Here is a 15,475-nt window from a genome sequence, read left to right on the forward strand (position 1 = left end):
CAGTCAAGTTCAGACCCTTAAAAAGAGTGGAGAAAAGAAAGCACATACTTCCCAGTGCCTGGGCACCGCACAGCCGGCCAGCTGGGTGTAGCACCATGGCAAAAAGATCTGTTCAGTTTCAGAAATACGAGACCCCGTGCTTGCACACAGGGAGGGAACTGTAGCTGCAACTGGGCCTGATTTGGCGTTACTTCTGCCTGCAGTTCTATCAGACGCAGCTCCTATGGGAAGTCTATTAGTATCTAAAGAAAGAACCAGCCTTCCAAGTTGACATAAGGAGCAGGCCTTGTGTGTGTGTGTGTGTGTGTGTGTGTGTGTGTGTGCGTGCGTGTGTGTTTAAAGGCCTGTGTCTAAGGTCGACAGGCTTTTTAAGAGAAACTCTTGGTTTTCTATGTAAACGGTGTACTTCCTGTGGTCCAGAGTTAGCCTGTTAAGGGAATGAAGCACAATTCAGGTTTCTGAGTTGGAAGCCTGATTAATCTTTCTGCCAGTTACATATGGAAATAAATTAGTAAATGGTCCATCTGGGACTAAACTACTGCAGAGATGATAAATTATCGCCATCATATGTCTGTGTTGCTGCAGACTGAGTCGTGCTCACCAGGAGCTGCTGAAAGATATCTGGATGCTCTAGCGAGGTCAGAGGAATAAAAGTTAAAAAAAAAAAAAAATTAGAAGTAAAAAATTTACCTTGAAATGTTTCTTGGGAGGACAGTTTGGTTGATGCCAAGTTTGTGCCTTAGAACTGCTCTATCTGCAAATATTTAAAAGGAGAGTCTGGGCCTAAGAAACATTTTACTTTTATATTTTCAAAGGCCGATACAGTAACAAGTATGATTAGTACCCAAATGTCTCAGTGAGTAGGATAGTATAATTATATATACAATAAAAATATACCCCTGTGTAATATTGCACCTTACAATTTTCAGAGCAACTTCTTGTCTGTTTTCTTATTTAAATTTCAAAGGTGGGACAAGTCAGTGTCTCTAATTCTTTTTTTTTTTTTTTTTTGGTAGATTTGGGGGTGGTCTAGGTCACCTACACTAGTGGCTTTCAAACTTTTTTTGACTGGAACCCAGAGGAAGAAATATATATATATATTCTTTTTTTAGTCTTTTTTTTTTTTTTAAATTTATTTATGGCTGTGTTGGGTCTTCGTTTCTGTGCGAGGGCTTTCTCTTGTTGCGGCAAGCGGGGGCCACTCCTCTCACTATCGCGGCCTCTCTTGTTGCAGAGCACAGGCTCCAGACGCGCAGGCTCAGTAGTTGTGGCTCACGGGCCTAGCTGCTCCGCGGCATGTGGGATCTTCCCAGACCAGGGCTCGAACCCGTGTCCCCTGCATTGGCAGGCAGATTCTCAACCACTGCGCCACCAGGGAAGCCCAGTGTCTCTAATTCTTGATGGATGAAGAACTGAGGTTTAGGAAGTTGAGTGTCTTGCCCTTAATGACACAGATGGCTAAATGGCAGAACTGGGATGAGCAGCCGATTCTGAATCCAGCTTCACTTCCATCAGAGCCTTGCATGACATCAAAAACATCTTCAGTTTTTCATCATTCATCTAGCAGCACCAGGAAATAAAGCCTTCTATTTATGTCAGTTTTCTAGAAGCAAAAGCCATACCTTCTTGATCATGAGAAGTAGTTTTTTTCTCTAATTAGAAGTGTTGAGTATTAGTTTAACTTTTTTAGGGCATGTTTTAATTTTTTTAATTGAGGTATGATTGACATAAAACTTTATTAGTTTCAGGTGTACGACGATGATTCAATATTTGTATACGTTGCAAAATGATTACCGCAATAAGTCGAGTTGATATCGGCACCTTACATAGTTACAAAAATTTTTTTTTCTTGTGATGAGAACTTTTAAGATCTACTTTCTTTGCAACTTTCAAATATGCAATACAGTCTTTTTTTTTTTTTTTTTTTTTTTTAAATTTGATTCTTTTCATTTTATTTATTTATTTTGGCTGTGGGTCTTCGTTTCGTGCGAGGGCTTTCTCTAGTTGCAGCAAGCGGGGGCCACTCTTCATCGCGGTGCGCGGGCCTTTCACTATCGCGGCCCCTCCCGTTGTGGGGCACAGGCTCCAGACGCGCAGGCTCAGTAGTTGTGGCTCACGGGCCCAGTTGCTCCGCGGCATGTGGGATCTTCCCAGACCAGGGCTCGAACCCGTGTTCCGTGCATTGGCAGGCAGGTTCTCAACCACTGCGCCACCAGGGAAGCCCGCAATACAGTCTTATTAACTATAGTCATCCTGTATCTCCACGACTTACTTTATAACTGGAAGTCTGTACCTTTTGATCCACTTTATAACTGGAAGTCTGTACCTTTTGATCCCTACACCCATTTCTCCCAGTCCCTGGTTTAACTTTTCCTTTTGACTAAGGCACACCCCTCTCCACTTGAGTTATTTTATAAAGCTAAAACCATCAGTGCCCTCAGGGGCTTTTTAGGTGTGGTAACATTTTGCCCCTTTGCAGAATGGCCCGAGGCTACTGTGACATCCTGATTCTTACGCCTGCTTTGAAATTTTCTTTTGTGTCTTCCTCCAGGGCAAACCTTCAGCAGTTAATCCTTGAAGCAGCTGAGGTGCTCCCCTCTAGAAAAAGCAGTTCAAAAAGTACAGAAAAGCAGACTAGACTTAGAAATTATTAAATCACCTGGTTTATCAGACGTCAGTTTCTAAACATAAGCCACAGGTGCCGCTAAGTAGTCTTCATACAAGAAAGAGAAGCAACGGGCCCCTAGCATTTACGTGTCTGTGCTTGGCAGTAACCTTGTCTCACCGAGATCACCTCCAAGTTTCTCACGTATCAGCCAGACCTGGTTCCTCCATGTACCTGAATAGCCCTCATGCTTTCTCACCTCTGGGCCTTTGCTTCAGCTTTTCCCTATTCCCACCTGTCAAAATCCTGTGCAGATCTCAAGTCCCATTACTATTGTCTTGATGCTTTCCCTTACCTGCCTCCCCACACCAATCAGAAACAAATGTCTCCTTTGAAACCTTCTAACTCTTTGTTAGAGAAAATAACACAGTCTGTATTTGAGTTGCCTGTATACCTGTTTTATCTCCCATAGAGGACAATACATTTCTCAAGGGCAGGGATTTCATCATCTTCTCACTCTGACCCTTCTTCCTTCCCCAATCCCTAGCCCAATACTTTGGCCTTAATTGAAGCTTAACATGCAGTAGAGTAGGGTAATTTTATTTTTTAACAATGGACTCAATGTCTTTGGATGGGTGGATGAATTAATGATTTAAGATGTATCAGTATCACTTGGAGGGCTTGTTAAAACAGATCCCTGAGCCCCACCTCCAAATATTCAGATTTAGTAGATCTTGGGTAGGGCCAAGAATCTGCATTTCCAACAAATTCTCAGGTGATACTGATGCTGCCCTTCCAGGGACCACAGTTTGAGAACCACTGATAGAATGAATTTATTTCCTAACATTCTCACACTAAAGCTCATAGGCTCACACCATTCTTTTCATTAGAGAGCCTATTGCTGTGTCTTCCTTGATGTGTAGGTCAAAAAAATATCTTCCATAAGAAATTGTTATGCCATCTATCTCGTGTACCAACTTTTCTGTTTTGTAAGATTATAGGTTAACTGTATCCTCCAAACTTGTAGCCCATTTTGTGAGCTTTAGCTTGATGGCATCTTTTTCTCCAGGAATAGAGCCAGCGTAATTTTATTTTACAACAACAGACTAGAGAGTCATTGACTTTGCAGCCTGTATACCTGGTCTACCGAGAGGATCAAGGCTGGTTCTCGTGGTGGAACGCTGGCCTTGAAGGCTTGCTGGTGCTCTGATGTTTTTCCTTTATATAGACAAGTGTTTCAGTGACAGCTGAAGTAAAGTAAAATGATCTCACAAGTGTCTCAATGGCAGCTATAGTAAAATAAGATAATCTCATAATATCTATGGCATGTATTTTCAAATCTCTGGGTCCTTTTATGCCCCATGCGGCAGTTTCAAGAACACTCCATCACGAAAGACCCAGTGCTTCAATAACTTTCCAAGAAATAAAGAGGTACAGTTGCAATTGACTTTTTCGCTGAAGTATGTCATGTTTTAGAGAGTCAGGCCAGAGATGACATCCACTGTGGTTGAGAGGGTTCTCTCTCCTCCTCTGCTCTAATCCCATCTTCCTTCTACTCCTCTCCACCAGCCACTAGACGCATCATCTCCTAGAAGACCAGCGTTCTCGTAATCATGGAGGCCTCTCTGTCCTTTCTGTGACTGGAGCAATGCTGACCTCGGTTTCCTGGACCCATTCTGACTCAGGTAACCAAGCTTTGCCTTCCCCAGCTGGCTTACACCTCATGGAGATTGCAGTGAATAAATGAAATACCAAAGGTATATTTAAATGCAAATGCCAAATTGATTGTTTCTCCAGCAATTGAAATCCTCCCCCTCTTCCTCCGTGTCTTCTTAATGATCAATTTATACAGCTGATCAGACTGACAATGTGGTCAATGAATTTAGGCATTAAGATAATGAGAATGTTGAGTCACATCTTTATTTAAAATTTTGGTGTGTGTCATAGACACAAAGCAACAGGAACATCGCTGGGAATTTTTGTATAGGAACTAGCCTCTGCCGTACGTAGTTTCTCTAAATCATTTTCTTTCCCATGATACTATATTTCTTTTGAATTGTATTAATCTTTCTAATGTTGGACCTTTTAATTGAGTTTAATAAACATTATTGAGTATCTCTTATGTGTTCTCAGGGCAGATGGGGATAAAAAACTATAAGATGTATAAAAATATAAGATACATCCTCACGAAGCTCAGACCTTAGCAAAAGAGCCACGACTCGCTCATAAGAAAATGGCGGATGGCGCTCAGCTTCCGGCCGGAGCAGTGCACTATGGTAGCTCTCTGGTTCAGGGAATTAAGAGACTTTGAGGACTGGGATTGAAATAATCAGAGAATTCATGGAAGAGGGAGGGCTGAAGGAGGTCATTTGGTCACTGTGGATCATTCAGCCAGGAGGGAAGAGGAGCAACCTGGTCTGGCCCGGAAGGCGGGAATGAGCCTGCCATGAGACTAGCCAGTGAGGACCAGACAGGGCTTGGAGGACCCTGAGCCTCTATCCCAGCCAGAGCCAGGCTCCTTCTCAGGGCCTGGGTCCCTTAAGGTTCCCCTGTGGACACCCTACCTGCTCTGTTACAGAGTCACCTTGGCTGACAGCTTCCTTCAGGGGACCCTAGTCTCTGGTGCCCCAGCCCTGGCTTGGCTGCTACCTGGCTGGCCTTCTGCTTCCTTGGGCTTGCCCATACCTGGCCTCCGCCTCTCTACCTGACTGTTTATTCTTACATACCTGCCCCCCTCCCCTCCGCACTCTGCCTGGCAGGTGTGGCTTGACAGGGCCCCGGGATGAACCAGGTGCTGTGTGAGGTCAGTACCTGGTGGTTCACAGCGGGTGATTCTGAGTTGAGAAGTGGAGCGGAAGAGTAGGAAGAGGAAGCCAGGAACATGAGTTTGTACGTTGAGGCCAAGAGTGTATCAAGAGTTCAGAAAACCAGAATTCAGGGAGGGCCTCAAGGCTGAAGCTGGGGCCATAGTCAGGGGTGGGAGCCCAGTGCGCTGATTCATCTTGCAATGGCCCAGCAAATCCTGCCCACACCTGGCTCTTTTGGATAAAGCAGTGGCGGCTTTCCTGCCCTGGGTCTTGAGGGTGCTGCTGAGGGTCGCCGGCCGAGGCTCCTGCCCATCCCGTCAGGTCTGCGTGGCCACACACCACCTGCCTTAGCGTGCTGCAGTGCTTCTGGAACTGAGGCCTGGCTGATCCGGGAGCTCAGGCCTTCCTGGAGTCAGAGCCCCGGGTCACCAGCCACCGGGAAGTGGAAGAACTAGAACAACAGTATTTGTGTTCCCCTCCCACAAAAGCAACTGCTTAATCTGTCGTTGCCCTGCCTCTTCTAAGCCTGGGGTGGGTCAGCTGCGGCCCGCCAGCCAGGCGTGGCCCACTGCTTGTTTGGGGTGGACAAGCCAAGATGGTTTTCACGTTTTAAAATGACTGGAAAAAATTAAAAGAAGAATAGTATATTTTGCCTTGTAGAGATGATATGGAATTCAGATTTCAATGTCCCTAAATTAAGTTTTACTGGAACATAGTCATGTTTATTTATTTCCAGATTGTCTATACCAGCTTTTGTGCTACAAGGGCAGAGTTGAATAGGTGCGTCAGAAACCATAAAGTATTTACTTTCTGACCCTTTACAGGAACAAATTTGCTATCCTCTGGCCTAGGCAATTGATTGACACAAGTGTTTGCAAAATTTGAGGTGTGGAACTTTTTCCCTCATAAAGAAAATAGGATTGAAGGATGAGTAGGATTTAAATAAGCAAGAGAGGAAGAGAGGAATTTTCTACATTGAGATAGAGAATTGGTCATAGTCTAGTTGGATTTTTCTGTTCATCTATTTAACTTTCAGTTAAAGCTAGATATGACATTGAGGCTGTTTCATTTCAGGAATCTAATTATTAGGGTTGTCTTTAAAATGAGGCATCCAGGCGTCTCGGGTTAAGGTAAATGTTGGAACAAATCAGCACCAAATTAAAATATAGCCTGCATTTTGGAACTTTCTTCTTTTTACTTGGCACTGGGTGTGAACTATTTTGTTTTAAACCAAAAAAACATTTTGTTTTAAATCAAGTAAGCACTGAAGATTTGCCATGAGTAAGCTATGGCATTTAATCTTGGCAGCATTTTGCCAATCTGGTGGGATTTTTGATACTGTTGAGTGAAAACTGGTGAAAGTTGGAGATGTGGGTTCTAATCGTACTAGCTAGCTGAGCCAGGGCAGGCTGTGGGATACTAGGGTAAAAAGTACACTCCAGATCTCAGGGCTTAGTGCAATAAAAGTTTATTTCTCACTCACCCAGAGTTGGATTGCACGAGTGTGGCTTTGCTGCCTCCCCCATCTTGTGACACCTACGTCTCAAACTGTGGCTTCCTGGTTGCTTCGATATGTGAAAAAGAGTTGAGAACACACACCCATTCTTAGGTGCCTTAGACCAGAAGTGACTCAGACCAATTCCACGTCCACAGTCCATTGGCCAGAACTCGTCACATGACCCTGTCTCGTTGCTGGGAGGGTAGGAAGTAGGGAGCAGCATGAGGTACGCTTGGGGTTCCCACTGCCCCTGCAACACTGTGTCACTGTGGGAAAGCCCGAACTTTTATCTGTGCTTCTGTCTGCTCATGATTAAAGGGTAATTAACCCAGACCTACATTTTTTCACCCAGTTTACGAAAGGCTTGAAAAGATGTATGAAAGATCTCTAAAAGGTATAACGAGTCGTAAAATACGTAAGATATAATCGTTACCTAACTTCTTTACCGGGTCTTGAATGGTGATGGGCTGGAGTTGGGATAGTCACACATGCCCCAGTGTGCCTGGAAGCATTTGCCAGTTGACCCAACATAATTAAAATACAGCCCTTCCTTTCACACCTGGAAATATGCTGGTATCGACAATACGTGACATGATCACCCCAGCTTGACCCCGCTGGTCATCCTTGAAGATTAATGTTAGCTACTGTTTATTGAGCCTCTTCCAGAGGTCACACTGTCCTCAGCTTCTGCCTGCCTTCTTTCATTTAATTCCCCAAACAAACTTGTGAAGTAGGTACAAGTAACCTCATTTTAAGATGAGGTAACAGATGCAGAAAGGTTTAAATTGTGCCTGATCACAGCTAGAGAGTGGCACCACTTTGCTTGGAACCCAGCTCTTTCTTGCTCTTTCCAGCTCTTGCACGGGACTGTCTCACTCATCCTTTACGAGGATTGTGCCCTTGACCACGTGGGGCCCCACTTCCCTGACACTGGCTTGGGAATCTGTTCCCACACCACACACGGGGAGAAGGGTACAGCTCTGAGCGGTGAGTCCAGCCCTTTTTGACCCCGATGAGAAGACTAGTTACCCGGAGCCAGCAGGTTAACAGGTTCAGGGTGGCAAGCTCCACTCCTGACTTTCAGTTGGTCCCTTTCTGCCCGCTTCCCTGATGTTGACAACTGCAGCTTGTTTTAAAAATGGGCACTACCTTTATATATAGGGAGAAAAGATGTTATTTTGAAATCTAGGGTGGAGTAGAACTCCAGTGAAGACTTGTCATGTACTGTGCAGTTGATCCAAACAGGCATCTTCCCAACTTAAACAGTGAGTAGAAACTGAGCTCCATTTTCAGGAATTTTGTTTACAAATTTGTTTATTTAAAAAAAAAAAAAAAAGCCAAACCACAACCAACGACTGGTTTGCTTGCAGAATAATATCAGACAAAAACCCATCTACTCAGGAGATGGTTTTAATTTCCCTGGTTCCTGGCCTTCCTAATCACTGTTCAAAACTGACCCCATGGAATCAAAGGGAATAGTCTCTGAAAAATGGACCAAATGTATCAGAAGCATCTATTGCAATGCTTGCTTCAAGAAACCCCCTAGAAAATTATACATGTGGTTTCTAGATGTACAAAGAAAACTAAAGGAATTCCATTATGAAAGAAAAATTAGATGGAAATTTCTAATCCCGCCTCATAAACAATATAGGAATAACTTTAAAATATTCTGCTTTAAGCATGCATTTAATTTGTGCTCTGGGAACCAAATAATCTTGCTAAGATAAAACATTCTAATAATGATTTATGTAAATTTATTTGTACAAAGTAATGGTGTAGTTGCCTATAGCAAATTGCTTGGAATATGAAATGACATTTATGAGGTCTTTTTTTTTCCCCCCCTCTGAATGAATACAGTGGAGAAAATAAGAGACTCCAGAAAGGAAAAAAGAAATCCATGTTCAAAATGGAGTCTGAGGCCAGAAGAGGCAGAGGCAACTGGACAGGTTAGGGGGTGTGTAAATAGTCGAGAAACTCAATTCAATATGTTTTCCCGTGATGGTCTCATTATTGGAGGCATTTGTAAAGCCACACAAAGAGTGTGTGTGTTAGATTCTTAGAAGGCTAGAACCCTTTATTTTAGTGATCATAAACTGCGCAGACACCAAAGCTCTTTCAGAATAGCCGACGACAGATCACTTGTTGTCAGTGTGCCCTGAGAGACAGGGTACTTACAACATGCAGTGCCAAGAGGCCAAATGTAATTAAAAATCGGGCAATTAATCTCAGTTCCCAGTTACTTTAATGCCAAGGGAAGTTATGCTTGAGTCATAAATGGGGCCCAAATGTTAATAAACAAAACAGAAAACTCTCCCAAGGACTGATTCATAGACCTACGGGGAGTTTTCCTATGGCTGCCCGCTTAGCACGTTTGCTTATGGCTCTAAGGTGTTTCCTGGAAACATTTCATTAAATGGAAATCCCCATATATGTAACAGAGAGAGTTTCTGGATCTGTGCTTTGGCCTTGTAAATAAATGCCCGGTGGAATTTGCCAGAACCTGTACTATTTGGAAAAGATATGACATTAACACCTTCGCTGTAGACGGCATTTAATTTTTTTTTTCTCCAAGTATTTTTACTATCTCACTTGGTCGCCACACTCATTTTTTTGAAGAAGGTAAGAGTTTGTATTCTGTATATAGAGAAACTGAGGGGCCGCAGAATCTCCAAGGAAGGTCACAAAGCGAGACATCGGTGGTGGAGGGGACAGCTTCCCCACTAACGTTTGTCTCATTGTCATCACAAACTAAAGCAGATGAAAGAGATTTGTGAACTTTGGAGGGCTTGCTTTATTTAAAACAAGATCAGAGTTTTGGTCCCTCATAAACCATTGTGGAATTGCACCAGCTCTCCTGAGAGAAATGGCTTTGTCTAATTGGACTGAATGACTGCTGTGGTGGTCCAAGGCCTGAGGGCTGACATGAGGCCTCCTGAGAGAGCGGGCATGAAGCCTCAACAGGACTTGAAAGCAGAGTGAAAACAACGCTGGCTTCTAGGAAAGACGGGATGGGCTGCGTTTTTAGCGGTGCCAGTTAAACTGCATGCACCGTAAAAGCTGTGGCTTCTGGCAGGGTTGCTTGTAGTGAGCGACCCAAGGGTGCCAGGGGGAGGCAGTGGATGTTAGGGTTAGCATATCAGCCAGAGTTTCAGATTCCCGTCCCTCCTCTTTCCAGCTGAATGACTTGGGGTGTGATTTCTGAGCTGTGGATTCCTAGAAAATAATGGAAGGTATCTGAGCCTCCATTTCCCCACCTGTAAAAGGGGGATAATGATATTTACCTTATAGAGTTGGCATGAGAATTAAGTAAAATAATTCTTATAAAATGTTTGGCACAGGGGGAGGAGGGTTGGGTGAAGGGGATTAAGAGATGCAGACTTCCAGCTGTAAAATCAATAAGTCGTGGGAATGTAAAATACAGCATAAGGAATAGAGTCAATAGTACTGTAATAATTTTGCATGGGGACAGATGGTTTTACTTGTCGTGGTAATCCTTTCATAATGTATTCGATTGTCGGATCACTATGTTGTACACCTGAAACTAACATAATGTTGTATGTCAACTATACGTCACTAAAAAAATAAATAAATAAAAGTAAAATACTTGGCACAGTGCTTGGCAGACAGTAAACGCTCATTTTATGGTAGCTCTTAAAATGATTATAATTGGGCTTCCCTGGTGGCGCAGTGGTTGGGAATCTGCCTGCTAATGCAGGGCACACGGGTTCGAGCCCTGGTCTGGGAAGATCCCACATGCCGCGGAGCGACTGGGCCCGTGGGCCACAACTGCTGGGCCTGCGCGTCTGGAGCCTGTGCTCCGCAACGAGAGGCCGCGATGGTGAGAGGCCCGTGCACCGCGATGAAGAGTGGCCCCCGCTTGCCGTAACCAGAGAAAGCCCTAGCACAAAAACGAAGACCCAACATAGCAATCAATCAATCAATCAATCAATCAATCTTTAAAAAAAAAAAAAAGAATGTATGTTCCCGGGTGGCACAGTGGTTTGAATCCGCCTGCCAATGCAGGGGACATGGGTTCGAGCCCTGGTCCGGGAAGATCCCACATGCCACGGAGCAACTAAGCCTGTGCGCCACAACTACTGAGCCCACGTGCCACAACTACTGAAGCCCGTGCACCTAGAGCCCGTGCTCCACAACAAGAGAAGCCACCGCAGTAAGCCCATGCACCGCAACGAAACTAGAGAAAGCCCGAGCGCAGCAATGAAGACCCAATGCAGCCACAAAAAAAGAATGTATGTTCCTGACTGATAATTGGAAATGAGATGAAAATCCATCTTTTATTTAATGAGAATGAATTGAAAAGACTTCTAAGTCAGTTGTTTCTATGTACTGCAGATAACAAGGTAGATATGAGAGCTTCTTCAACAAAGAGTTCTTCATGTTTGAAAGCCCTTTGCAAGCTGTTTGCCAGGGAGAGAGAGGCCAGATACAGAGCTCTCGTCTCAAGGGAAGAGGGAGATGTTTGCACACAGGCCCTGAGCTGGCCACTTTAACATATATGGTCTTTGTTTTACAAGAATTCAGAAATTAAGCTGGTCTAAATCCTTAGTTGTTGCTGAAAGCCCTGGTTCAGATCCAGACTCTGCAAGTTGGTTCCCTTCAGAACCGTCATCTTGGCTGGCGGAAGAGTAGGTTTGTGTCAAGATAAATGGATGGAAATCTTTGGTCATTTGCTCCTTCTGCTGTCTGCCTGCAAAAGACGGCATTCACATTCTTTGCACATGTGTTCTTGGCCCTCGTGGGTCAGGCCCCTAGGCTGAAAGTGTGAATACACCCTTTTGTTAGAATTCATTTCCATTAGAAGCATGCATACTGCTTTCTTATCAAGGGTTGAAATGAATCCGATGTAAAATGTGTTGATTTTTTTTTGAGATGGCCATATAGTTATATCACCTTAGAAAAGGTGTTTCACAGAAATTCTCTGAAGGAAGATAAGGAAATGTGAAACATTCTGAAGTGAAATGAGAAAGTAAGTAATAATTCTCAGATTCGGGATCCAATCTGTCTACTTCAGTGGTTCTTGGACACCAGGGGCCCTCCTGTGTGGAAGGTAGAGAGATTCTGAGGGGCCTGCTTGGGTTTACAGTTGATGGGGTGTGGGGAGGAGGGGGGAACAAACAGATATGTACAAATAGGTGTTCAAAGATGAACTTTTCCCCAGTCCAAGGCAAAGAGAAAAATAAGCTCAAGATAGTGAGTTCAATATTCTTTACTTGGAAAAATAAAAAGTTGGCAACCTACGCCTCTCCGAAACTATTTTTGAAATTTTATTGTGGTGCAAAATCACGATCTGGGAACCTCCCTGACTTGGCTTCTCTCGCCCCTTCTCCTTGGTTCCCTCCTCACCTCCCTCTCTCTCCTCCTTACTGGCCCCTACTGCTGTTTACTGGAGGTCCGCAGCCTGTGGCTTGTCTTCCTTATTAAACAGGAGATTAGCAAGTGTTAGAGACATAGCATCAATTAAGACTTTCTTCCTGCTTTAGGGAGGAGAGAAGAAAGGCATTTGAAATGATGAGTAGGCATCTGGCCACAGCACTCTGGCTTAAGAATACACAGTCACACCTTTGTCTCCTGGTGGAAATCGGCAGACCCCATCCCCCCTGCAAAGGCAGAGGGTGAACTGTTCCTCCTGGTAAAAAGTGCCATATGCTGCTGTTTCCCTATAGTGGGCATATTTATGTGTCCACATTTATTTTACTCTCACTCTGGTATATGCATGGGAACTCCCCAAATGGATATTTGGGCATTAACCAGGGACCGAGTCTTTTGAGCCCAAACTCAGAACTGTGCTCAAGTATCGTAGCTCCATCAGTGGTGGTAGCCGCGTAGCTCAGGTGAGAGTTTTTTGGCTTTTAGGATAGAGTTAGGTTCAAAGGAAATAATTGCAACTCAGAGCAGGGGCATCTCCCGGAGTCTGAAGAGGTAGAGCTGTTTTGAAGTTGATACCCCTTGAAAGAGAATGGCATCCAAATTGGTCTCGTTAATACGGCAGTCCATGATGAAGGAAGGGCAGTCCATGATGAAGGGCAGTCCATTGTAAAGGGCGTAATACACCACCAAGCCCAGTCAAATGGCCTCTGAATGGTTGGACTTTTTACCAACACTCAGACCCTAGGAGAAGATGAGTTTGCTTGTGAGATGAACACATCTGACGGCAGGTAGGTTCAGCTCACTCTTTAGCATTTCTTTATTCTTGCTGGAAGCTGAGGAGACCTCACTGCCTTTGACTTTTTTCCTCTGAATACCAGAGGATATCATTACCTCAGATAGAAAACGTATTTTTCCAGGTACACAAAAAGAGGCAGGAAATTGGTTGTAGTTGCTACTGGAAGGTCCAAATTACTTGCCAATTAGAATTTAATAGACTTTCTCTGTGGTTAGTTTGATCTGTGAACGGACAGCTTCTCTTCTGAATCAGTCTTGGGTGAACTGGTAGAAAATTGGGCAATGCTGTTTGAGGACTGCATGATTTCTAGAGGGTTCCAGCATCGGGGGTCCTCTAAGGTAAAGAAGGAAGTGGTTTGCTTTTTTGCAAAGTGGTGTGTGCCTGTGTGATAGGAAGTTAGGTGCTTGATAAATGCTTCTAAATAGTGATGGCCTAGTATTCTTCTGGCATTTAACTTTATCCCTCACGTGAAAGTACCTGAAACATTATAAGAAGATTCTTATAATGTTGTATATATATGTATATTCATGTAATGCAGATGTATATGTAAATGTATGTGTATGCAATGTGTGTATAAATAAGCAAGTGATGTCATTTGATTCTGGGACAGTTTATAGGATTCATTGATTTCTTGTGGAGATATCTAAATGATCCCCATTGTAAGTGGTTCCACTTTTGTATTATTCAGTCTCCACTTCTTTTTTAGCTCTTCTACCCGGGACACATAAGTAGTCTCTGGATGTATGTGTGCTTAACTGAACAAAAATGTCAACAACCTGCTATTTATTTTATTAAACAGCTTGAGCAGAGATGTTTGGTCTGATTGCCAGAAATTGTTAGCTTATCACCGAACTGTCCTGATGATTCTTATTATTCAATTTGCATTGCTTATGATAATAATTATTACTGCATAAAAGAGCATGATGTTTTTTTTTTTTTAAAGCACAATTAGAATTTTTTTTTTTTTTTTTTTTTAAGGATTTTCTTTTTTTTTAATTAATTAATTCATTTATTTTTGTCTGTATTGGGTCTTCGGTTCGTGCGAGGGCTTTCTCCAGTTGCGGCAAGCGGGGGCCACTCTTCATCGCGGTGCGGGGACCGCTCTTCATCGCGGTGCGCGGGCCTTTCTCCATCGCGGCCCCTCCCGTTGCGGGGCACAGGCTCCAGACGCGCAGGCTCAGCAATTGTGGCTCACGGGCCCAGCTGCTCCGTGGCATGTGGGATCTTCCCAGACCAGGGCTCGAACCCGTGTCCCCTGCATTAGCAGGCAGACTCCCAACCACTGCGCCACCAGGGAAGCCCCGAGCATGATGTTTTATTTGTATAGTTCTTTCATTAATAATTTACTTGACTATTACATCCGAGTGGTTCTGCAATACGTGCACATCAGAATTCTTAGAGATTGGCCCCGGCACCTTGGGAAGTCAGAATATAGATATAAATTGTAAGGCTTGAGGCACGGATACGAGTAGTAAGGCAGGCCTTTCGACCTTGACATCCAACGGGGTGACTGTACATTTCCCCTCATATTTATTTCCAGGCATTTTATTGATTCACCCGCTGTGACTCTGATCTGGTCATTTTAACAACCTAAGAAATTAGATCATGGTATAGTTATTTTGGTCACTAAAATGACTAGATTGATACTGATTTATAAGTGAAAAAGGTAATGATGGCTAAAACAATAAATCTGACCCCAAATGATTGAATCAATGGCTTTATATAAACAGAAGCTGTGTCTTTGGTCCTGGTCTTTAGAAATGGGAAGATTTCATTGGTCGCAACTTAGCCAGTGTACCTGGATTACATTGCAACTGTGTGAGACGTATATTTTGATATATTTGCTGTAGAAAAACTTCGTGGATTTTTTTTTAGTGTAGGAGAGTACTGCAAGTTTTGTCTTAATTCATGTTTTATATATTAAATAAAATGGTGAATTAAAATATGCCTTTGGAGGCATGAGAAGTTGGGTTGAACCTGACTCTGGGGGGTGTCAACCCATAGTGATATTCAAGGAGCTGCATTTTGTTTTATTTTATTTTTTGGCCACGTGTGTGGCATGCGGGATCTTAGTTCCTCCACCAAGGATTGAATCCGCGCCCCCTGCAGTGGAAACACAGAGTTCTAACCACTGGACCACCAGGGAATTTGCAAGGAACTGCATTTTAAAACTCTGGATTCAACAGGGAAGGAGAGCCCACAAAGGAGTTCCCATTTGGCCAGTCCAGCTTGACGTCTGGGAGGATGAACTCGCGTGTTGATCAAGAATGTAATGCGGGAAATCTTCCACGTCGGAAAGTGGAGTTTCTTAAGATGATTGCCTTCTCCTCTAATGGTAGATGGTGCATTTGGAGCAGGTTTTAATGTCTGGCCTTGCACCT

At 43.7% G+C, this 15,475-nt stretch overlaps 1 protein-coding gene across 24 annotated transcripts in view; it reads left to right on the plus strand.

Annotated features, from left to right (window-relative positions):
* The window catches only part of LOC130707493 (forkhead box protein N3-like), a 336,087-nt gene that overhangs the window by 102,812 nt on the left and 217,800 nt on the right, over positions 1-15,475 (plus strand). For 23 of the 24 annotated variants that reach the window (XM_057542186.1, XM_057542190.1, XM_057542176.1 and 20 more), the window contains one exon: positions 4,175-4,290. The gene's annotated coding sequence lies outside the window, so the exon portion shown is untranslated. Of the gene's footprint in view, positions 1-4,174; positions 4,291-7,764; positions 7,898-15,475 lie in introns of all 24 variants that reach the window. The other variant, XM_057542175.1, reaches the window with a different exon arrangement.

This window comes from Balaenoptera acutorostrata, chromosome 3 (assembly GCF_949987535.1).
Source record: "Balaenoptera acutorostrata chromosome 3, mBalAcu1.1, whole genome shotgun sequence".
In the NCBI taxonomy this organism is placed as follows: domain Eukaryota; kingdom Metazoa; phylum Chordata; class Mammalia; order Artiodactyla; family Balaenopteridae; genus Balaenoptera; species Balaenoptera acutorostrata.